We start from the raw sequence: 25,080 nt of genomic DNA, 5'->3' as shown, positions 1-25,080 counted from the left end.
ACTTATATAGCGGCTATACCTAAACGTGGACCTATATTGAATATTTTCTGCAAGTAGGTAGTTTATTCACTCAGAACTCTAAATGCAAAATAACTCCAAATCGGTTGGTTAATTTGGCCAAAATCGTCAAAATACCACAAATCGGGCGGGTTTCTATGGGATCTATACCCAAATATGGACCTACATCCACTAAAAATGGTTTTCTATCTTCTTGGCTTGTTATAAACCTACGTTTAAAATTTGGAGGTGAAAGCTCGATTAGAACTATTTTTGGCACTCTTTTCCATACAAGTGGGACCACTGTGCGTAGGTGGCCAAATAACGGAGATATCGCAATAGTCGGTAATACATCCCATTTATCCAGTTTTTCGGAAATCACGCTACAGGTCGCAATTTTGATCGGATAGGCACGAAATTATGAGGGTTAATGGGGGTCTCACAGAGGAGGAAGGAAAACCAAACTTTTAATTTTTGCGATTTTAATAATAATGACGGATATCACACCTTTGGTTGGAGACCATCTAAAAGCAAAGCCTGACTGAGAAAGTAGAAAATCCCATTTAAAATTATGCAAAGCAGGTTGGGGTAGGTGGTCAAATAATAGAGATATCGCAATAATCGGTAATGCATCCCTTTTTTCCACTTTTTTTGCAATCACACTACATGTCGGAATTTTGATCGGATCATCACGAAATTTTCCCACAGAGATAGAAGCATATTGATGTTGGTGATGTCGATAGTAGTCAAATATAAAATTAAAAAATATTAATAATTTTGGTTCAGTTCGCATTAAGTCATTTGGTATAAAAGCCATATAGGTGAAAACTTTCGTATCTAACTAAAAGAAATGTTTTCGAGTGAAAAGATAATGCACAGAGGTAGTGGTGTAGGGTATCACATAGTCGGTCCCTACCGACTACAGCCTTTTCTCACTTGTTTTGTAATTAAAACACAGGTCACATGTGAGAATTGATGATGTTCATTTGGCGAGAATAGGCTCAGATCTAGATACAGCTGGATATGCATCAACCAAGCTATGTGTGTCCAATTTTCATGAAATTTAGTATCATATTGGTGACGTATATTTAGTAGCATATTGGGTGACGTATACAAAGCAACGGCCTGGATCGGCATTAACATTGCAAAGCCCAGGACTTATCTTGGTTCCCTAAGGATGATGTTCTATATTATAGCTGCCATGATATAAAGCATGAGTTTGGTTGCTGATTTATAGTTGGATGGAGGTTAAAACATTTGGTCACCAGCTCCACCCCAGTGGACGAAAGACTTGCTACAATTCGGATAAAACCTACATGTTTCAACATCAGCTTTATTTGCGTTCTTGCTCCCACTGGAGACAAGGAGGTGCAGACCAAGGATTCAAATTATTCTAGGCAATTTTTATGCCAAAATTGGAAAGTAGAATATCTTTGGCCCAATAGTTGGAAATTAACTTTCCACCGTGAAACATCTGACATTGTTATGAGGCTGATAAACTTCGCAGAGGCAAAAATATGGTAGTTAGCAGTACTAGATTTAAGAATCTTGGCATTCATAAGGGCACCTGACTGTCTCCAGACCAGAAAACAAGAAATCAAAATAATCATGTTGTAATAAATGGAAGACGTTCATAGAGCATGTTGGATGTATGATCGTTCCGAGGAGCAAACACATATTCGGACATCCATGTGGTAACAGCAAATTTACGTAGCCGATTAAACGTAGCAAAGTACCAACAGACACAACACAGAAGTTGGACATGAGTACGCTTCAAACACATCATATAGCAACAACATATTCCACTCAACTTTCCTAATTGCTTAATCAAAGCACTCCTCGTCCCGATAACATATCAGCAGAATTACAGAGTATTGCCCACGCCATGCAAACAGCCGCAAATTCCATACTTGGATACCAGGGACCTCCACCAAGAAACCCATGGTATGATTAGGAGTGTCGTGCTGCTACTGAGGAGACAAATTTGGCATATTGGGCTACTCAACAATCAGTAGCAACGCGTAGCGCATGGCAGAGGTATCTGGAGAAAAGGAGACAGGGGGAACGTCTTTTCCGCATGAAAAAAAGAGAAATGGAAAAGCGGGAGTGTGAAAAAATCGAGATGAGATGAAGCCCGAAAATTCTGCGAAGGATTGAAACATTAAACTGATGGCTTTGGGACGGGCACATCGCCTGTAGAGACCTGCATGGTGATTTGGCAACAGATACATACAGTGTGCTAGGGATATGGCAGGGACATTTTTGTAAACTGTTGGTATCCACCATTAGCGAAGACGTCGAAGTTACCACAGATCCAATCCCAGAAGATGGTATTGAATGTATACTGCCAGGCCAAGATGAGGTAAAAACGCAATAAACCGGTTGAAGAATAATAAGGCAGCCGAGCTGTTCAAAACCAGAGGTGACACTCTGTTAAATTATATGCATCAGCTAGTTAGAAGCATTTGGCAGGAATAACGGGTACCCGACGAATGGAACCTGAGCATCCTGTGTCCCGTCCACAAGTAAGGAGTTATGGCTCTTACTATAGGGGGCATAAGTCTCTTCACTATTGCTTCTAAGATAGTGTCAGGGATATTGTGCGAACGACTGAATCCTATGGTCAACGAAATAATTGGGCCATACCAATGCGGTTTTAGACCTGCAAATCTCCCATTGTCAGATATTCAAATCCTGGAAAAGACCCAAGAATGCAGGTCGACACTTTCCATCTTTTTGTTTATTACAGAGCAGCCTTCGGCAGCCCCTTCGGTTCAAAGGTAATCCAAGACATGTCTGAATTTGGCATCCTCGCAATGCTCATTCGGCTTTATAAGAAGACTTTAACGGATACCCGGTCCTCAGTTAAAATTCGAAATAATCTCTCCAAAAATTATACGAAGTGCAAACATCAAAAGAAATTACACAATATACACGCTCAGTAAAATAAGTAACTGATTCCTTTAAGAATGTTGAAGGATAATCTGTTAAAGTGGGTCTGGTGGTAAACGCCGACAAGACCAAGTTGATTGTGTCGACGATCAAAGCGTCCACAGAACTCGGGTCAACTGCGGAAGTTGGTTCCAATAATTTTGAGGTAGTTAAAGACTTCGTCGGCCATAAACACAAAAACAACATCAGTTGTGAAATAAGAGGAATAATTGTATTGGGCAACAGATGCTACTTTGACTGGTACTTCCCGTACTAATGTATGGTTCCGAAACACAGGTACTTGCGCAATCAGTTAAGGCTATGCTTAGTGTTTTTGTGAGAAAAATTCTTCGAAAGATCTACGGTCGAATCTGAGTCATGTATCGGCAGTATAGCGACATCTGTATCGTATCCAGATCCAACGAATGCGTTGACTAGGCCATGTCATGAGAACAAGCGATGGTGAACCCGCTAAAAAGGCGTATAAATACGGGCCACATTGCGGTGAACACAGGGCTGAAAGGCCAAGTGTTTGATGGAGCAAACAAATGGAAGACGATATCGAAAAACACGATATTCCAGATTGTAGAAGTAATGAGACAAAAAGATAGGAATGAAAATCTTTTCTTAGTTTGGCTTATAGAACAAATTTTCTGTATAAGACCAAATAAGTAATAGTCGTTCCCGACTGACTTTTATCAAAAATTAGCCTAGCGCTGACATGCAATCGATATTTGATAGAAACCGTAATGTAGACCGAACAACCCTTCTTGAGATCCTGACAAACCCGGCCAAAACATCTGCCACCAGTTCGAATAATATAATAATAATAATAAAAATTGTTCCACAAACATCCCAGGCGGGACAAGGGAGACTACTCTCATATCAATGAATGCATCCCGATTCATATTAGCTCAATGATATGGGACCTACAGTTTATCGCCGAGTCCGAACGGGGTGTCCTAAGACACCACATGGCTGAAATACTCTGGAAATGTCGCCAACATTACTGAGGGGTATTTTGCCACCGTTGAAAATTTGATGTTGCTTAGCCGGGGAGTCGAACCCACAACCTTCTGCGTGCATACCACTGCACCACGGTGGCACCCAGCCACCAGTTCCAATAGCCCATACAAAATAGACTTGCGTATAATGGGGGAATACCAAAAGTTACCCATTTAGAAAAATGTGTATAAATAAAAACACAAAATGCATCTCTATTGGATCGATGGAATGGGTTCAAATGCTAATATAAAGATCGGATCTTTCACGACTTCGTTTGAACCAATGCAAAAGATGCCATCAAATTTTGCTGGGAAGTAATGTCCTAAAAGTCCTCATCGATCCCATGGGTGCAAAAAATGAATATTCGTAAGTGTTTTGTAAGGCTTAATATGTACTTCAACGGGTTGTAAATGTAGGTGGTTTATGCATGTCAGTCACTACATATGTATGTATGTCATTCACTTATGAATGCTTTTTGGACCCTTAAACATAAAGCGTTCCCAACAACAAAATTTGGTTCACACACTATATTAAGAGTCCAAGCATAAACGACATTCAATTCGAATTCCTTAAATTCTTACATACGATACCGTTTTCTTTTCCACTGACGCCACTGGATTAACAATTAGCGTTGACGTTGTTAATCTTCCCACAAAGTGACATGGATATCTTCTATCTGCTTATAGATTCATCACATGATTGATGAAGCTTTTTACAACAAAAGCATAGTGTTCGTTCTAAAGATTTCGTTTCTCGGACACCATCCATGTCCATTTATAAATCTAACAATTTCCAATGGGGCGAATTAAGGTTAAACGTTTTCATTTTTGCACCGTAGAAAAACTACTTTTTTTACAAAAAATGCAATTAGCAGTTGCCATCTTTGGTGCCTGCTTATTGATCGGAACATGGGTGAGTGTGTGCGCTGGTGTGTGTTTGAGAGTTGGTCCGTGTAAACATGTCTCACGTTTCAAATTACATTAACCATTTGTGTTGATGACTACGTCGACTATGATGATGATGACGACGACGATGATGATATCACCAAGACAGGACAGTAAACATCAGCCTGTTCGGCTGCCTGCCAGCCTGGCCAATGCCAATGAAAGCCAACAATATGTCAACAACAATAACAACAAAATTACCACCATCACCGCAACGAACAACAACAATATCAGTAGCAGAAGAATTGATGCTTACTGATGGCATCGCTATACTCTACTTCGACATAGCCATATCGGCGCAACATTAGGTGCAGTATCATTGTCATCAACAGCCGGTGGCAGCTGTTGTAGCCAACAATGCACCACCGGCATGGCATGCAGGCAACTTGAAATAAATCTGTAAATCTGCCACTTGGCTAATATAATAAAAATGGCGCCACTCATTCTTCCTTTTATGACAATGCGGAATTCTGTGGTGTTCCATAGGATTGCGTTCATGTACATACATATGTATGTATGTATAAATAGTTATAATGGTGTTGATGTGATTCTTCATTTGTCTTAAAGTGTGACGAAGAAAGCCGAGATTCATGTTTAGCAAAAACACAAAGAGATCCTGTAGTGCGATTCTGTAACTCCTTAACGACAGAATTAACGACGAATGTCGGTAGTTAACGATAATTTTCGGTAAGTGCTATTCTGTATACCAATTTTAACAATTTTTGTCGGTAAATTTTGTCGGTAATTACCGAAAATTATTGTTAAGTTAACAACCAAAAAAAAGTTGTTGTTAAGTCTTAACGACAGTACATTATTGCAATATTTTGTTGATTTCTTTTAAAAAGGGCGTTTTTATATGAGCATATGTTATGTTAATGAGGAGTGTACACAAGGTAAATTCTGCCTTATTGAGAAAAATCTTCTTAAAGCGTTTACATAAGGGGTAACTATGTATGATAACATCGGTCAGCTTCGCCACTGTTGTGCCTTCGCCAGCGCCGATTTTATTGAAACTGCATAAAGATCATCAAAGTTCTCTTTGATCTTCGATTAACTCATAAATTTCCTTTAGACCACCTTCATGTAGCATCAATTAAATCGGCGCTGGCGAAGGCGCAACAGTGGCGAAGCTGCCCCGTGCTATCCTACATATGAAGACTACGCTAACCTTTGTTTTACTTACTGAAGAGGAAAACGTTAGCTAGTGCTTCAAAAGAACTCAAGTGTGGTACTGCTATGTTAGACCTATACCAATGTCCGTAACACTATCTTTCTAGGAGGCTTTCGTTGGCTTTAATTTAGCATTGAGGCCAACACGTGAATAGTATTACTATAACCTACTTTGTTCTAGTGATAATCAGAATGCTAAAACTGGCGTATAAGCTTGGATTTTCGAACTTTTCGTACTCTCCGCTATGAGAAATTTCATTTAATGTGGGCGTGAATTGAATATGTGAATATATAAACTCAAATGACGGTAACGTGGATCCACGATCACTGAAGGGGCTTAAGTCATATCAAATATCAAAGCTGAATTTCCATACAGATTAATGATGGTTTTATCACTTTTATTACTTTTAAATCACACACACTATAAAAACATCTTAAGAAATCCTTCTTTACTGGCATCCGTATTCATCCAAAATTCCAAATTCCTTCAAAAATCTGAATTATTTACTTCTTAAACGCTTTATGTTTTGTACTCGCGGCGAAATAATGTTTTCAGCTTCAAAATATATTTTAATAAATATTAAAATATAATATTTGACATTTCCTTCCTATCGATTTTCGTCGGTATGAGTTAACGATTTCTACAATCGTTAACATAAAGTTAGAGAATAACACATTCGTTAACTCAACCGAATATTTTCGTTAACTACCGATGTCGGTTCGTTATTAAAAAAAGTTACAGAATCGCACTACTGACATGGATTAGTATACATATGTATGTATGTAAATATATATTTATGGAAGTTCAGATTTTATGTTTAACAAACAAGAGGCGAAACAAGGATATCCAAAAATATAAAATATTATCTGAAAATCTACCAAGATGCCAATATAAACCAGAACCAAGCTTTAAGCTGCTGCATCTGAATTCAGGGAAGTCCAATCACTGTACACTTTTCTTCCTCTTTTGCTCCGAATTACAGCACATATTTATGGTCAAAAGGTCACAGCAATTGCCGTAAAATGAGATTCCATAACAAAAATCTTACCGCCACCTTATCTCACACATGTCACCGGGATGTTATGCTTGTCAACATACATTGTATGTATGTATGTATGTATGTTCATTAGGGTGGTTTCAAAGAATCGATGTCGAATTTTTTAAAGTTTTGTTAGATTTTAAGATTGCCCAATTTTGAAAACAATCAGAATATGTTGACACGTGCCATTGGAGCCTCAAATATCCTTAGTAATTTGTATGGGGCCAAAGACGAATTAAACGAATTCGAGTCGATTTTCACTGGTAAAATTTTAGTAGTGTTTGGCGATATATAAAAAAAGGGGTGAGTGCAGATATACCTGAAGAATTTTCTTTTATAACATCTTTTATAATATCAAAACGTGGACCTGTTCCAACCATTCTCTGTGGGAATGTTTTATATCCCCAAAATGCCGATAATAGAGCGGTAACGTTGTAACGTACGTCTGGAGAAAAAGTTTTGTAGCTCCAATGAGGAACAATTATACAATTTCAGCCATTTGAGACAAAAACCTTCAAAATGTCGAAAATCGGAGGTACTGTTCTATGAAATATATAAAGTTCTCGTCAGACATACTGCAGGATGGACAGACTGACATGCTTATATCGACTTAGAATGTTATACTGATAAAGAATATATATTGAATACAGAGTCTCCGACGAATATTTACAAACGGAATGACAACGTTATACCATTTTAGGTTTAAGGCCCCAACTGCTTCCAAAAATGTTGGGACATGTGTGGAATACAAAGATTGCTTTATGAGCACAAGAGTTGCGACTCCAGTATAGTTCTTTTCTGTGTTGGGTCGATGCCGGGACGGAAGAAAACCCTGCACCAGTTCATCTGTGCTCGGTTCGTCAAGTACGCATCCGCCGCACTCAAGGTTAGGTAAGGTCCAATAGCTGCCATCTTGAAAGAAAGACCGGAGACGGAGTTCAATTTAAGTGTAAATCACTTTGGTGAAATTATATTTGTTAGCAAAAGAAGAAGAGGAATCAGAAGAAATGCCTGACGTTTTAATTCGTATGTATGACATGGACATAAGTTTTTAGAGCAACTTTGCTTCAGTTTTAAATCTGAGACCTGTGTGAGAAATAAACCTTGAAGGTTTGTGATCATCTGCTTTTATAAATGTTGTCAGAAAGGTGTTCAATATCATTGCCATAGGCCCTAAAAACATCATAGCTTGAAATGATCTGGGAAAAGTGAATATAATTCCGTGATTATATATTTGTTTAAGGTTACAGCAAAGTTTATTGTAAATTATTCCCAGGTGGTCTTCGCTAAAATGGACATGTCCTTTCAGCTGTAATTTGAAATGTCAATATGTTTACGAGCATTTATATTGTAATTTTTCTGAGTGATATCGCTTCCAGCAAAATGATTACAATTTTGAATTTCCTATTATTTGTATTATTTGTTCTTATGTGTCCCTTTCACTAAGGAAGACGATGAAGTAACTTTGTGTGGCATTTTGTTGTTTGCAACATCGTTTTTTATACCCTATACCACAATGTGGAAAAGGGTATTATAAGTTTGTTTTGGTAAAAATTCATGTAACACCGCGAAATATTCGTCGGAGACCCCCAATGTGGTATACCAATCTTCATATCTCGACGAGATAAATCGATTTTGAGATGTGTGTCCGTCCGTCAGTCCGTCCGTCCGTCCGTCTGTCCATTATAAATTGTAAACACGCTCCAGGCCGCAATTATGGACCGATCGTCACGAAATTTTGTATGGAGGTCGGGTTCAGATCAGAATAGATCCCTATTCTTATTGGTGATGATCGTGAAATATTTAGCGGGTGAAAGGTGGACCAAAAACATAATATTTATCCAATTTTCAAGCGGCTCTGTAGGTCTCAATAATAGTCCGCTCAACGCGTAATTTTAAATAAGGTAAGAGTTTATCACAAAGAAGAAGCTTGCAATTTGAGATGACGATCGGATAATATTTAGAGGGTTAAATGGACCAAAACTTTTGTGTGAAAATTGTGAAAATTTTTAATATACAGCTTATATCTTAATTCCTGGAAGTGACATTCCGGACAAGTGAGATATACTTGAAAGTGGAACGCTTGACCTTTCAATTGATGCCAATTATGTTGGTGTGCATGATCAGATAACAGAGTTACAGCCTAATATATCCCGTTATTTGTTTGTAGTGTAATAATAAACTCGCTAGAAGTCGCAATTATACATCAATAGTCACGAAATTTTGCACCGGGTAAGAGTATAGGTCGAAAAAGATGCCTACAATTTTGAATGATGATCTGATATTCTTTAGCGGGTTAAATGGACCATTACTTTTGTATGAAAAATATAAAATTTTATTTATGGTCGATATTTTAATTCCTTGAGGACATATATATTTCGCAAAGTAGCCTACATATGGGAAAAAACTACTGACCTTTCCTCTGATGTAAATTGCAATAAAGTGTTTGCTAGATAACGGGCCTACTACCTAATATATAATGGGTTCAGTGTAGAGAACCACATTTTTATTTTATATATTTGTCCTAGACCTCTTATTTGGCATGCCAAAATTCATATCTCGACGAGATAAAGCGATTTAGCGATGTGTGTCCGTCCATTAAAAATTGTAAACAAGCTTAAGGTCGCAATTATGGACTGATTGTAACGAATTTTTTAAGGAGGTTGGGTTCGGGCCAGAATAGAAATGATTAGTTTTGCTGATGATCGTGAAATGTTCAGGGAATGAAATGGACCAAAAACAAAATTTTAACCAATTTTGTAGCGGCTCTGTAGGTCAAAATAATAACCCGCAAAATTTTAAACAAAGTTTGGTTTATGATGAAGAAGAAGCGTACAAACCAACGTGAAGATCAGATAATACTTAGCGGGTTAAATGGACTGAAACTTTTTTGTGAAATTGGTAAAAACTTCAATAACGTAGCGGCTAAACAACGGAAGTAGTAGTACTACATAAGTGGGTTTCATTACATTTTAGTTTGTCGTTTTTTGGTTTTGGTCATAAGTATTATACATTACATCTCTGATATTTGATAATTAAATTTTCACAATCATTGAAAAGAAGTTCCGTGGAGAGCGATTGTCCAGGGATAGTGGTATAGGGTATCCCATGGTCGGCTCCGTCCGAATATAGACTTTTCTTACTTGCTTTTTCATTTATTTGGTACTCCACACCGTCCTATCAAAATATTATTATACATAAGTGTAAACCCCCTAGATGCGTTGTTCGATCTTTACCATATAGACTAAAGGCTTCGCTCTCTACAAAGGTTTTGGAAAGCGCTAAATGCATAACACTGTGCAACAAAATTAATTTTTTTAGAATGGTGGGAAAAACCTAGTAGATTATGAATATATGAGACATATGTGTCGGCGTTTTTAAAGTTTACGTTGAAAAGTAACCTAAGTAGGCGGGGCAAATTCCGCCCAATTTTTGGAAATATTCGAGTTAAGAAATATCCTGGTATTTTAGATATGCACATATTGCCTCTGGTATGTATATATGTATGTAAGAAAAAAATCCTCAGTACGAATCTGCTCACGCCCAATTTTTGGTTGTTGCGGACAAAAGTTATGGCGGTTTTATTTCGACTTTTAAAGAAAAGATATTATAACAAGTAAAAAAGTATCTTTCGGCTTTGCCAACAGTGATATACCCTCAGCCTATGTGAATTAAAACTTTCATCTACGGCCAGATCGAATGTATTCAGGGTCTTTTCAGAATTTTGTGGCCTTTTTTGAACATTTAAACTTACAGACAAAAATGGGGATTAGGATTAAAGTTGTACTTGAAGGAATGGGCCGACATAGTCCATTCTGAAAGTGGATCTTATTTTCATATCTTATCATATCTTTTTGATAAATATTGCACCCACTATTCTTTTCAGTGGACAGGACCACAACCAATAACATCGGTACATATTTCCAATAGATCTTAGAACGGACCCTAAACTGCACTTTAACAAAAATGTTGAAGATTTGCGTCGGAAGTTCCTTAAGCAGAGGACCAATATGGGCCATTTTAGCAGTTAAACTAAATTGGGAAAAAATATTAGAACATTCAAAGTTTGGGCCAAATTGGTTACCCTGTTCAAGAAAGTGTATAGTGCATACCATTTTTAAAATCTTCGAACTGAAACTAAGTTTGGACAAAATATGACGAAGGTCAAATTTCGGACCAAATCCTTTGACCAGTTCGAGTGCTATAGTGCGCTCCAGCAACAACACATGGTGCCATAGATATTTACTACAACTTTCGGGATATTTTCTCAAAAAGTATTTACTTGCCCCTGAAAAACTTGTACCATCGTAAAGGGGGTCAGTGAATGAAAATTACTTCAACAAAAATCAAAGTGATTCGAGAGCAGGTCTTAAAGTAAACATATAGTCCATATTCGAACCCGAAGGAGTGAACCGATATGGCCCATCTTCGAACTTAAGCTGGGTACACATTGTCAGTTTTGAATGACAGCTTTGTTGTTGCTTGCTAGTGTGGCCGTTCATTTTTGTCATTCATCATGCAACCACGAAATATTTTGTGCTTGCTGGACGGTTGGACAGTTGTCGATAATTCCAAAAAATCGTCATTCAAAACTGACAATGTGTACTGTACTTTAAACAAAGTTTAGACAAAATATTACGATGCCCAATCAATTGATCCGTTCGAGAGTTATCGTGCGCACCAGCCAGCTAGACAGACATACAGACGGACGGGCAAACGGACATTGCTAAATCGATTCCAAATTGTCTGAAACGGATTTCGTCCAAAAATACTTGGGGTCTAAAACCTTTTTTTGTCCGGTTTCATTGATATTTGCCCTATAGGAATTCAGACTGCTGCACCATCCCTAGGGTACTTGAGCCAAAACTACTCTGGTTTGTCGTGACAACTGACGCTCCGAACCGCATTCATATTTTTCGGTCGCGTTGCACTTATGTTCGCGACCTTGTTCCTACCACTGTGTCCCCTAGAATTTTAGTGTAGTTTGTGGTCGGAATTCTGCAACCATCGACAATGAAATTCAACTCTGTTCTCATCTCTGCGCCCGTATGGTGAACAGAGTAGCGGCAGATTTATTGGAGGATGGTAAGATCAGTCATATAGGAGTTCAACAATTCACAAATGACATCAGGGAAGGTACCTGACGCCAAGATCGTACAATCATCCACATACGTTACGATCTAAATGCCGACTGGAGGGGCGGAATACAAGAGAGGTAGAGGTTAAATAGTTCCGGAGATATCACCCCACCTTCGGGAACTCCCTGTTTCTGTCTACGGAGCTTGGACTTCTTGTTTCTGATTTCCCTGCCATTATCCAACGTTTCAAACTTCGCCGGAGGATTGTATGCTCGATGTCTTCAATTAGCGTGCAGTGCTTGGCAATATCAAAGGCTTTTGATAAGTCAGGCGCCACCATAACTGTTCACACGGCTTGCTCTGGTTGAGTCCCGACTAATATGTGTGTCGATGGCATGTAGCTTTGTTGTCGTACTGTGCTACTTACAGAATCCATGTTGATGATCGGAAACTGGGCGGGCGACAAAAGCGAAATAGGTCTGTACGATTCACCTTTGCTGGCATCCTTACTTGGCTTCAGTAACGGGACCACCATGCCCATTTTTCAGACATCGGAAATGATGTGGGTGGCTGACGATACGTTGAGAACTTTAGTGATCTACTCGACTCCCGGCCCATTTAACCGTTGCCTACAATTCAATTATTCCGGCTCCAGTATTGCAACTTGTCATATGATTTAACCATTTGTTCTACTTATGCTCACCGACCAACCAGTTAACTTCCAGTGTCAGGTCATTGACTCCGGGGTCACTGGAGCTAGCATGACGCAGCTCATCACGCTCATTTGCTAGTCCCTCTGCTAGGAAGTTTGGTCTCACTTCAGGTATTCGACCAGCAGGCCGCTCAATGAGCGGCCCGAACATCAGAAGGGCTGGGTGACTCTCTGAAACTCGGTCAATTAGCGTTCAGAGGTGCTGAAATCGTTCGGTATACTGATGGAGACAAATATGGGGAGATGGTCTGATCTAAGAGGAACGAAGGGTTGCCAGGTGACGTCATTTGTCAGACCAAATAAGGCGTCCTCATTTACCGTCCAAAACGTAGAGCTATTAATCTGCTCAGCCAGCCGAGGAGCGAATGCCACAACTCTTGATGGACATTAAAATCCCCCAAAACAAGACAGTTATGACTTTCCAAAAGTGGGCTAATGTTGGGTCTATAACCTGGACTACGCACCACTTATGGAATATATAAAGTTCTCTACAAGCTCTATCTTGATGTCGTCAGACATACTGCAGGATGGACAGACTGACATGCTTATATCGACTTAGAATGTTATACTGATATAGAATATATATTGAATACAGAGTCTCCGACGAATATTTACAAACGGAATGACAACGTTATACCATTTTAGGTTTAAGGCCCCAACTGCTTCCAAAAATGTTGGGACATGTGTGGAATACAAAAATTGCTTTATGAGCACAAGAGTTGCGACTCCAGTATAGTTCTTTTCTGTGTTGGGTCGATGCCGGGACGGACCAGTTCATCTGTGCTCGGTTCGTCAAGTACGCATCCGCCGCACTCAAGGTTAGGTAAGGTCCAATAGCTGCCAGTAGTGGGTGCATCTCAGGGTTTGTTGTGGACTCGTCCGAAGGACTAGGACAGGGACATAGTTGCTGCATGTCCCATGAAAACCCGCCCAGCAAGTCGTGGTCATCTTATTTCGCGACTCCCCCGTAGTCCCTCCAACAGCAGCAGCACACGCAGCACTTATCACTTGCCGTTATTATTACAATCCCTGAAAATCCATATTTTTTCAATTAATTGCAATGGACTCCGAGATAAAATTGAGGAAACAGTTGATTTCATGAGACGGGAGAATATCATGGTCGAAGCGGTGCAGGTAACCCAGCTCAACAACAACAACTGCAACTTACAGCGTTGTGATGGTTACAACGTACTGAGGAAGGATCGCACCATAAGTGGTGCGTAGTCCAGGTTATAGACCCAACATTAGCCCACTTTTGGAAAGTCATAACTGTCTTGTTTTGGGGGATTTTAATGTCCATCAAGAGTTGTGGCATTCGCTCCTCGGCTGGCTGAGCAGCTTAATAGCTCTACGTTTTGGACGGTAAATGAGGACGCCTTATTTGGTCTGACAAATGACGTCACCTGGCAACCCTTCGTTCCTCTTAGATCAGACCATCTCCCCATATTTGTCTCCATCAGTATACCGAACGATTTCAGCACCTCTGAACGCTAATTGACCGAGTTTCAGAGAGTCACCCAGCCCTTCTGATGTTCGGGCCGCTCATTGAGCGGCCTGCTGGTCGAATACCTGAAGTGAGACCAAACTTCCTAGCAGAGGGACTAGCAAATGAGCGTGATGAGCTGCGTCATGCTAGCTCCAGTGACCCCGGAGTCAATGACCTGACACTGGAAGTTAACTGGTTGGTCGGTGAGCATAAGTAGAACAAATGGTTAAATCATATGACAAGTTGCAATACTGGAGCCGGAATAATTGAATTGTAGGCAACGGTTAAATGGGCCGGGAGTCGAGTAGATCACTAAAGTTCTCAACGTATCGTCAGCCACCCACATCATTTCCGATGTCTGAAAAATGGGCATGGTGGTCCCGTTACTGAAGCCAAGTAAGGATGCCAGCAAAGGTGAATCGTACAGACCTATTTCGCTTTTGTCGCCCGCCCAGTTTCCGATCATCAACATGGATTCTGTAAGTAGCACAGTACGACAACAAAGCTACATGCCATCGACACACATATTAGTCGGGACTCAACCAGAGCAAGCCGTGTGAACAGTTATGGTGGCGCCTGACTTATCAAAAGCCTTTGATATTGCCAAGCACTGCACGCTAATTGAAGACATCGAGCATACAATCCTCCGGCGAAGTTTGAAACGTTGGATAATGGCAGGGAAATCAGAAACAAGAAGTCCAAGCTCCGTAGACAGAAACAGGGAGTTCCCGAAGGTGGGGTGATATCTCCGGAACTATTTAACCTCTACCTCTCTTGTATTCCGCCCCTCCAGTCGGCATTTAGATCGTAACGTATGTGGATGATTGTACGATCTTGGCGTCAGGTACCTTCCCTGATGTCATTTGTGAATTGTTGAACTCCTATATGACTGATCTTACCATCCTCCAATAAATCTGCCGCTACTCTGTTCACCATACGGGCGCAGAGATGAGAACAGAGTTGAATTTCATTGTCGATGGTTGCAGAATTCCGACCACAAACTACACTAAAATTCTAGGGGACACAGTGGTAGGAACAAGGTCGCGAACATAAGTGCAACGCGACCGAAAAATATGAATGCGGTTCGGAGCGTCATTTGTCACGACAAACCAGAGTAGTTTTGGCTCAAGTACCCTAGGGATGGTGCAGCAGTCTGAATTCCTATAGGGCAAATATCAATGAAACCGGACAAAAAAAGGTTTTAGACCCCAAGTATTTTTGGACGAAATCCGTTTCAGACAATTTGGAATCGATTTAGCAATGTCCGTTTGCCCGTCCGTCTGTATGTCTGTCTAGCTGGCTGGTGCGCACGATAACTCTCGAACGGATCAATCGATTGGGCATCGTAATATTTTGTCTAAACTTTGTTTAAAGTACAGTACACATTGTCAGTTTTGAATGACGATTTTTGGAATTATCGACAACTGTCCAACCGTCCAGCAAGCACAAAATATTTCGTGGTTGCATGATGAATGACAAAAATGAACGGCCACACTAGCAAGCAACAACAAAGCTGTCATTCAAAACTGACAATGTGTACCCAGCTTAAGTTCGAAGATGGGCCATATCGGTTCACTCCTTCGGGTTCGAATATGGACTATATGTTTACTTTAAGACCTGCTCTCGAATCACTTTGATTTTTGTTGAAGTAATTTTCATTCACTGACCCCCTTTACGATGGTACAAGTTTTTCAGGGGCAAGTAAATACTTTTTGAGAAAATATCCCGAAAGTTGTAGTAAATATCTATGGCACCATGTGTTGTTGCTGGAGCGCACTATAGCACTCGAACTGGTCAAAGGATTTGGTCCGAAATTTGACCTTCGTCATATTTTGTCCAAACTTAGTTTCAGTTCGAAGATTTTAAAAATGGTATGCACTATACACTTTCTTGAACAGGGTAACCAATTTGGCCCAAACTTTGAATGTTCTAATATTTTTTCCCAATTTAGTTTAACTGCTAAAATGGCCCATATTGGTCCTCTGCTTAAGGAACTTCCGACGCAAATCTTCAACATTTTTGTTAAAGTGCAGTTTAGGGTCCGTTCTAAGATCTATTGGAAATATGTACCGATGTTATTGGTTGTGGTCCTGTCCACTGAAAAGAATAGTGGGTGCAATATTTATCAAAAAGATCAAAAAGATAAGATAAGATATGAAAATAAGATCCACTTTCAGAATGGACTATGTCGGCCCATTCCTTCAAGTACAACTTTAATCCTAATCCCCATTTTTGTCTTTAAGTTTAAATGTTCAAAAAAGGCCACAAAATTCTGAAAAGACCCTGAATACATTCGATCTGGCCGTAGATGAAAGTTTTAATTCACATAGGCTGCGGGTATATCTCTGTTGGCAAAGCCGAAAGATACTTTTTTACTTGTTATAATATCTTTTCTTTAAAAGTCTAAATAAAACCGCCATAACTTTTGTCCGCAACAACCAAAAATTGGGCGTGAGCAGATTCGTACTGAGGATTTTTTTCTTACATACATACATACATACATACCAGAGGCAATATGGGCATATCTAAAATACCAGGATATTTCTTAACTCGGATATTTCCAAAAACTGGGCGGAATTTGCCCCGCCTACTTAGGTTACTTTTCAACGTAAACTTTAAAAACGCCGACACATATGTCTCATATATTCATAATCCACTAGGTTTTTCCCACCATTCTAAAAAAATTAATTTTGTTGCACAGTGTTATGCATTTAGCGCTTTCCAAAACCTTTGTAGAGAGCGAAGCCTTTAGTCTATATGGTAAAGATCGAACAACGCATCTAGGGGGTTTACACTTATGTATAATAATATTTTGATAGGACGGTGTGGAGTACCAAATAAATGAAAAAAAACGATGTTGCAAACAACAAAATGCCACAAAAAAAAACGAATTTGCAAACAACAAAATGCCACACAAAGTTACTTCATCGTCTTCCTTAGTGAAAGGGACACATAAGAACAAATAATACAAATAATAGGAAATTCAAAATTGTAATCATTTTGCTGGAAGCGATATCACTCAGAAAAATTACAATATAAATGCTCGTAAACATATTGACATTTCAAATTACAGCTGAAAGGACATGTCCATTTTAGCGAAGACCACCTGGGAATAATTTACAATAAACTTTGCTGTAACCTTAAACAAATATATAATCACGGAATTATATTCACTTTTCCCAGATCATTTTGAAGCTATGATGTTTTTAGGGCCTATGGCAATGATATTGAACACCTTTCTGACAACATTTATAAAAGCAGATGATCACAAACCTTCAAGGTTTATTTCTCACACAGGTCTCAGATTTAAAACTGAAGCAAAGTTGCTCTAAAAACTTATGTCCATGTCATACATACGAATTAAAACGTCAGGCATTTCTTCTGATTCCTCTTCTTCTTTTGCTAACAAATATAATTTCACCAAAGTGATTTACACTTAAATTGAACTCCGTCTCCGGTGTTTCTTTCAAGATGGCTAAAAGTTTAACCACCAATATTGCGCAAATAGACAAAGTTAAGGTTTGAAATAAGAATGGAAACTGAGCAGGAGCTATCAATCATAGTGCATGTGGAATTGCTGTGTTGCCTTAGGCTTCTGTCAGGTAAAATCATACAACTCATCATCTCAACTGTCCCCGGTCATTGTTGCCAGACCTATGGGCAAATGCACACTCATACACGCTAATGCACTTGCCTTGGCTGGACATAACCATGAACATTGAGTTTAATGGTCGCACTGGATTATGATGGAAATCATTTATTTGTACACGCATGTCGTAACATTTCTTGGCATTAAACTAGACACTGGGCATTGGGATGATGATGATGCTGACGATGACAAACACAAGTGCCAGAACTTTGAACGCAACTGACCGGTTGCCTGGCTGAACGCCTTCCATAAATATAAGCCGCCAGTTTGAGCCCGTGTTTATGTCCAAAGATGCGATGATGCTACGCAGCAATCCAGGCATAATTACAACAGCAACAACAACAACGACAACAATTACTGCATCCCAACTAGTAACAGCAGCAACAGGTGCACTTTTTATCTCACAGAATGATGACCATAACACTGCATATATGGTCTGGCAATGACGCCGGGCAGTGATTACTGCAACAGCCAGGCACAAACCAGAAAGCTAATAGCAACAACAACACCAACCATATCATGCCATAAACGTTTGGGAAACTTGCTGAGAATTTTTTTGATGCATTTGTTTTTCCTGCTCAAATATCTCAAGCCAGTCATGCTGCCATGGAATGAAAGATAAAGAAGAGGAACGAACAAAAAAAAAAGCTCAAACAGAAGAAGCAACCTTCCCTCCGATAGAATGATATTCATTTAGAATTAATTTCATTTGTCTAATAATTTTCATGCCATATTTAGTTGTGGAATATACCCACTGTGCCTCCCGTGTTGCATGATGCTGAGGCGGCGGCAGCAGCATCCTATAGCTGCCAACTTAATTGATGCGTTCACATATTATACCGAGTCAAAGATGAAAATATAGCCATAGCTACAAGAACAACAACATGAGGAACGAAAGCAATCTCAACTAAGTAACAGACGGGCAACGACGAAGACTGCTGCTATGCGTTGATCGTAATATTACCTGGCTTGCCACCTGTGTGCTAAATTTGACTGGATGAACATTTGTTGTTTCCTCTAGAACCCGATCATGTTAACACAGCAACATTTGCAGCACTTCTCATATCCATCCCAACCAGTTTTCGATTCAGTGCGTATAACATCTTCAAGTGATACTGGAAAATGGGGCTGGAGAGAACAATTGTAACACAGTGGAAGGTATAGGTGTGGATTGTTAAAAAATATTTTTACCTCCTACTGGAGATAAGCGTAACATTTTTAAACAAAAGACCAGAAGAATCTTTAAACTTCAGTTGGCGTTTCTTTTGCGGCCATAAGTGCGGATTTTTTAACTGAATATTTCGCTATAAGCGTGGATTTTAAAACTACATGTTTGCTCCACCATCATGCCCATAGCGTGGATTTTTGAACTACAATTTTGCTCCACCATCAGGCCCTTACCGTGGATTTTTAAACTATATTTTTTGCTCAAGCATTAGTCCCCTAAGCGTGAATTTGTAAACTCCAGTTTTGCTCAACCATTAGGCCCCCTATCGTGGATTTTTAAACAACATTTTTTGGTCAAACATTAGGCCCTAAGCGTGTATTTTTGAAATACATTTTTGCTTATCCTTTAGGTCCCCAAGCGTGGATTTTCAAAATATTTCGTTTGCTAAAACATTAGGCCCCTAAGCGTGGTTTTTCAAAATAATTTTTTGCTCCACCAGCAGACCCCTAAGAATAAATTGTTCACAATATCCATTCATCCGTCATAAGCCATTTTCCTGAAACTTCTACCCCACTGTGCCGTATTCCCCCTGTTTTATTTTATCATTGTTTAATCACAACTTACACACGCGTTACATACAAACATGCAAAACAAGTTCAACAGAAGTATTCAAGCTGCAACATATAGATCACTAATAAAGCTTTTAAAACATCCGCCAAAAAATTGCTGGTCAAATAAACTAGCTTCAGACTAGTCCAGGAATGAAATGTGATTTTATCCAGAGTAGAAATATAATATAAAAATAACAGCAACAACAACAACAGCAACATGCACCTTGGTTTATGGTACTCTTAACACAATATGTACCATTGTGTAGGTATGCGTTCGTGTGTGTGTGTACCTGTGTTTGTATGCTAGTAATCAGAAGGCAAACAAAAATCAGATATGATCAACATCAGGTTCAACACTCTGCACTAAAACACAAAACGTATCAGTGGACTCCCAAGTCTAACAAGGCTAGACCAGAATGTTCCAGCCTGATAAGTACCCAGAGAGAGGTAGTTGGGCGGACAAAAGAAATGAAGGAAAAGCTCCAATTTAAAAATAACCACTATCGGGAATTTGAGACTTGTTATTGCCCAGACCCACTATGTTTGGCGTTACTGAGACTGGTGGTGTTGCTGTGCTGATAGCAAATTCTGTGTTTGATTTGTTTTAATATGTTCAAAATGCATTGTTGTTGTTTTTTATTATTAGAACAAAGGGTGGATTGATGTGGTTTATGGAAAAGTTCTGAAGTTACTGAGCTAATTATAGGGTGTTCAATTAGTTCTAATTTACTTAGGTGACTATTGTAGAACGTTTTTTTCGTGAAGCCGGAATTGGCACAAACTTCGACCATGTTACTACAATTGACTCAAATTGACCATATTCTCATTCCGTATTTTGACCATGCGCTACATATACCCAGCAAAATTTGAAGGAAGGGGTTCCATGCGATGACGTGATTTCAGGGCATGTTTTGCATTGGTTCAAACGAAGTCGTGAAAGATCCGATCTTTTCATTAGCATTTGAACCAATGCAAAGGAAGTCGTGAAAAATCCGATCTTTTTATCAGCATTTGAACCCATTCAAAGGAAGTCGTGAAAGATCCGATCTTTTCATCAGCATTTGAACCCATTCCATCGATCCAATAGAGTTGAATTTTGTGTTTTTATTTATAAAATTTTTTCTTAATATATAAGATTAATTATTTACAATAGGCTTGATGTTGTCGGAGACTCGAATATAAAACCAACGTTGTTAAAACTCTCGTCGTAAGGATAATGTCATTGCAAAGGGTTGGTGAAAATGACATGCCAAAGCATTGGTGAAAATGACATGTCAAAGCATTGGTGTAAATGACATGCTTTGGATCCAAAAGTGAATAGCATCTTTTGGGGTCCACGCTCATATAAAATTCATCGATGAAGATGCTAAAAAGATGACATGCCAGCTTACTTGAACCCATGATTGAATGGCATCTTTGGCATCGAACATTTTGCTGGGTATGATTAGGTAGAAATCAAAATAACTACAAAGAGTCGAGCCTCCGTCTCTTCTACACTTTCATGTAATACGGGACTCCTTTATGGCGAGTATATATGCCTGAAAAAAATGCAATGACAAGTCAACCGAATCGACAGTTGATCTAACATTGAAGTCGTAACCTGTCAAAGGAGTTCCAATGTTTTAAAATGTTATAAATGAGTCTAAGTGTTTTATGTGAACATCAACAATGTTAATTTCGTAGGTGTTACAGAATCCGCAAAAACTTCCCAGGTGTAAGCACCTTCCATTTGTTTTGGCAACATAATTGTCAACATAGGTCCATGTTTTTGTATAGCGCCCATATAACAGTACCTCCCGATTTTAGGTATTTTTAGAATTTGAGCTACATTTTCTGACCGAACTACCTGTAATTTGGTGTTTGAGGTTCCCTCAGGTCACAAAATATCTCCACCAAAAATTGTTGTTCGGTATAGCCCCCATAAAACGGAAGCTCCCGATTTTTCGGTATTTTTAGGGTTTTAACTACATTTTTGACCAAACTACCTATAATTTGACGTTTGAGGTTCCCACAGTTCACATAATGTCTCCACCAAAAATTTTCAACACAGTTAGTAGGGCCCCCATAAAACGGTACCTCCCAGATTTCGTTGTTTTTAGTGATTTTAGATAAACTTTTAAGCCGAACTAGATGTAATTTGCCGGTGACGTAGGGGATGAAAGATACCAAGGACCGGCCCTGACCGGCTTTAACAAAGTCCAGGATTTATCTTGGTCCCTCTTTCATCTCAAGTGGACACTGACCTCCCCGTGGTGTCACCTGGGGTAGCTGCCTTTAACACTCGTTACAGGTAGTGAGCTAAAATATGCCGCGCGTTCACCCATAAGAACGTTAAAAACTTGGGTTTGGGCGCATTGTTAGTAACGCTCCCCTAGAAAAAGCAGACTACTATGAAAAAACAAAAGAAAAGAGAAATAAATCCCTCTAAAGTTGACGACCCCCGCAAACGTTTTAAGGACCATGATCTGCGAATCTGCACCTGGAATGTTCGCAGGTGCAGTTTATGCATGAGTAGATGTACTTGAAAAGTACAAGGCCGACATTACTGCCATACAGGAAATACGATGGAATGGGAAAGGCGTCACAACAACGCCTAAAGGTGACGAATTGTATTATAGCTGCCATGATATAAAGCATGAGTTTGGTTGCGGATTTGTAGTTGGTCGGAGGTTAAAACACCTGGTCTCTAGCTTCATACCAGTGAATGAAAGACTTGCTACAATTCGAATAAAAGCAAAATTCTTCAACATCAGCTTTATTTGCGCTCATGCTCCTACTGAAGACAAGGACGAACAGACAAAAGATATATTTTATGAGCGCTTAGAAGAAAAATATGACCGTTGTATTGCCCATGGCATTAAAATCATTCTAGGCGATTTTAATGCCAAAATTGGAAAGGAGAATATCTCTGGCCCAACAGTCGGGAAATTCAGTCTCCACAGTGAAACATCTGACAATGTTATGAGGCTGATAGACTTTGCAGCTGCAAAAAACATGGTAGTTAGCAGTACCAGATTTAATCATCTCGATATTATAAGGGCACCTGGCTGTGTCCAGATCAGAAAACAAGAAATCAAATTGGTCATGTTGTGATAGATGGAAGACATGCATCAAGCGTGTTGGATGTACGATCGTTCCGAGGTGCAAACATAGACTCGGACCACTACCTTGTTGCAGCAAATGTACGTACCAGATTAAACGTAGCAAACAAATTGCGAACAGACACAACACGGAAGTTGGACATTGGTAAGCTACAATCACAACAGATAGCCACAGCATATTCCACTCAACTGGCCCAACTGCTTAATCAAAGCACTCCTCGTCCTGATAACATATCAGGACAATGGCAAAACATTGCTTTCGAAGAGAAAAATTAGGCATATAGGGCTACTTTACAATCAGTAGCAACGCGAAGCGCACGAGAAGGGTATCGGGAGAAAAGGAGGGGAGAAACGTCTTTTCCGCAAGAAAAAGAGAGAAATGGAAAAGCGGGAGTGTGAAAAAATCGAGATGTATAGGAGCCAGAATGAGGTCCGAAAATTCTACTAAAGAGTGAAACATCAAACTGATGGCTTTGGAACTGGCACATCCTCCTGTAGCGACCAGCAAGGTATTCTGGTAACTGATACAGATAGTGTGCCAAAGATATGGAAAGAACATTTTTCCAAACTGTTGGTATCCAATATTAGCGAAGTCATCGAAGATACCACAGATCCAATCCCAGAAGATGAGGTAAAGACCGCAATAAATCGGCTGAAGAATAATAAGGCAGCAGAAGCCAATGACTTACCAGCCGAGCTGTTGAAAACCGGAGGCGGCACGCTGATAAGGTGTATTCATCAGCTAATTAGCACCATCTGGCAGGAAGAACGATTTACCGACGATTTGAACCTGAGTATCCTGTGTCCCGTCCATAAGAAAGGAGATAATACTGTATGCTCTAACTATAGGGGCATAAGTCTACTCCCGATTGCCTACAAAATCGTGTCAGGGATATTTTGCGAACGACTAAAGCCTATGGTCAACGAGACAATTGGGCCATACCAATGCGGCTTTAGACCTTGCAAGTCCACCATCGACCAGATATTTACCCTGCGGCAAATCCTGGAGAAGACCCAAGAGATGCAGATCGATACCTACCACCTTTTTGTCGATTATAAATCAGCCTTCGACAGCCCACTACGTTCAAAGGTATTCCAGGCCATGTCTGAATTTGGTATCCCCGCAAAGCTCATTCGGCTTTGTAGAATGACTTTAACTGACACGAGATGCTCAGTTAAAATAAGAAAAAAACTTTCCGAAGAATTTGGTACCAAAAGAGGTTTCAAGCAAGGAGACAGCCTCTCGTGTGATCCCTTCAACATCCTGCTGGAAAAGGTTATTCGAGAGGCAAACGTAAAAAGTAGTGGCACAATCTACACCAATAGCCACATGTTACTTGCTTATGCTGATGAAAAAGACATCATTGGACGCTCAGTAAAAGAAGTAACCGATACCTTTATGAAGGTCGAAGGAGAATCTGCTAAAGTGGGTCTGGCGGTAAACGGCGAGAAGACCAAACTGATGGTGTCGACGCGCAATGCGTCCATAGAGATCGGGCCAACTGTTGACGTTGGTTCCTATAATTTTGAGGTAGTAAAAGACTTCGTCTACCTCGGCACCTCCGTAAACACAACAAAGGACATCAGTTGTGAAATAAAAAGAAGAATTGTATTGGCCAACAGATGCTACTTTGGTTTAAGTAAGCAGTTTAAAAACAAAGTCACATCTTGCGCCAGCAGATATGGCTGGTGTGTTTGAGAGAAAAATTCTTCGAAATATCTACGAACCAATCTGCGTTGACGGTGAATATCGACGTTGCATGAACCACGAGCTGTATCTGCTATCCAACGACATCAATATTGTTAAACGTATCGATATGCAGCGATTGCGTTGGCTAGGCCATATCATAGAAATGAGCGAAGATGAACCCGCTAAAAAGGCGTATAACTACGGACCTTGGCGGTGCACGCAGAGTTGGCAGGTCAAGGAATAGATTGCGCAAACAAGTGGATGAAGAGATGGAAAGGCGTGGTATTCCAGAGTGCGAAGCAACAAATAGAGAGAAATGGAGATCTTTTCTTAGTTCGGCCTATGGAACAAATGTTTTGTAATGGACCAGCTAAGTAAGTAAGTAGATGTAATGTGCCATTTGAGGTTCTCAGTTGTCACAACACCATGTTCTGGCATAGTCCCCATATACCTCCCGATTTTAGGTATTTTGAGAATTTGAGTGACTTTTTGGCCGAA

This window comes from Musca autumnalis, unplaced genomic scaffold (genome assembly GCF_047663935.1).
Source record: "Musca autumnalis isolate F117 unplaced genomic scaffold, ASM4766393v1 scaffold_3, whole genome shotgun sequence".
Lineage (NCBI taxonomy): Eukaryota > Metazoa > Arthropoda > Insecta > Diptera > Muscidae > Musca > Musca autumnalis.
Note: the sequence above shows the minus strand (reverse complement) of the source record.